Raw genomic sequence first — 1,424 nt, forward strand, 5'->3', positions numbered from 1 at the left:
GTCCAACCTGATTTGCTTGTATCCACCTCAGCTATCCACATAGTAAGTGCTTAAAAAATACCATAATTATTATTACTATGTACTTACTGTGTGTAGACTACTGAACTAAGCACTTGAGAGTACAATAAAATATACTACAAGAGAGTTGGTAGACCTAATCCATAACCCCACAGAACTTGAAATTTAGTGAGGGTCTTGTCTTCTCTTTTGCTGTCAAGTCACCTCCACTCCTTAGCGACTCCATTGACACAGCTCTGCCAGAACGCCCCACTCTCCATCTGCAATCATTCTGGTAATGTATCTATAGAGTTTTCTTGGTGAAAATGCATAAGTGACTTACCATTGCCTTCTTCTGTACAATAAACTAGTATCTCCACCCATGACTCTCTCCCATGCCATTGCTGCTCAGCACAGGTGAGTTTGGACTTGTAGCAGATTGTCTTCCACTCGCTAGCCACTGCCCAAGCTAGGAATGGAATGGGTATGCCTCTGCTTGACTCTCCCTCCCATAGTCAAGACTGGTAGAATACTGGAAACTCTCCAGGTGTGACCCTGAGAGGGCCTAGTGAGGGTAGACAAACATTAAAATAAACTAGATAGACCTCTGCCCATCCTTTAACATGGAAAAAACTATTCAACTAAGTGGAGGAGATATGTGAGTCCACGGACCTTTGACTTGGAGGGTGTGAATTTGCCCAGGGGTGCAAGGCAAAACTGATTCTCAGTTTCTGAGTCACTTTCCAGGCCCCTGGTTTAGCTTTGATGGAGAGAGGCAGATCTCCTGGCAGATAGCAGGAATGGGTAAGTCGGCACTGGTTCCCCAGAGGAAGAAGCTGGCTTTGGAAATGAAGCTTGAGCTGTTCTGCCAGGTAGTGTTTCCCAGAATATGAGGGGCTGAGGGTTGGGAGATGAGACACTGGCTGGGATTTTGCTTCTAGAAACCACGTCTGGGCTTCAGGCTTCTAGGCACCAGAGATGAGTGAGAGGGTGAGGCACAATGAACGGTGTGGTTCTTTTGCTTCTTTTAAGAGGCGCCGGGGCTAAAAAGACTGGGGACTTTTGTGGTAAATTATTCAATAGCTCAACAACTCTTAGGCTTCTGGGGCTTTCATCACCAGCACTAAGTCCTCTGGGGCCCCAAAGTCTCTCAGCTGGGGAAAAGAGAATTCTTACTGCTGCCTAGCAGTCCAGTTGCAGAGTACATTCTGTACTGATAGCAGGCCCATGTGACTTTGGCTCTTTCTTGGACATGCTGACTGGCAAACCCTGAATAGTGAGGCGCCACCAGACACTAGATGTGAGGCAGAAGGCAGAGACATTTTCCCATGGAATTCAGTGGGAAAAATGTTGTGCCCTAGAGCAGAGCCTGACTTGTTTCACATCCATTTAACAGCCCTGCTGAGTATACACGGAACCTATTTGTC

At 46.6% G+C, this 1,424-nt stretch overlaps 1 non-coding gene across 1 annotated transcript; it reads right to left on the reverse strand.

The window, feature by feature from the left end:
• Positions 1–424: 424 nt before the first annotated feature.
• Positions 425–562, reverse strand: LOC119931259. The gene has a single exon (XR_005452109.1). It is a non-coding gene; the product is annotated as a small nucleolar RNA SNORA7 (small nucleolar RNA).
• Positions 563–1,424: the final 862 nt, after the last annotated feature.

The sequence above is a fragment of the Tachyglossus aculeatus genome, chromosome 7, assembly GCF_015852505.1.
Source record: "Tachyglossus aculeatus isolate mTacAcu1 chromosome 7, mTacAcu1.pri, whole genome shotgun sequence".
Taxonomy (NCBI): Eukaryota; Metazoa; Chordata; class Mammalia; order Monotremata; family Tachyglossidae; genus Tachyglossus; species Tachyglossus aculeatus.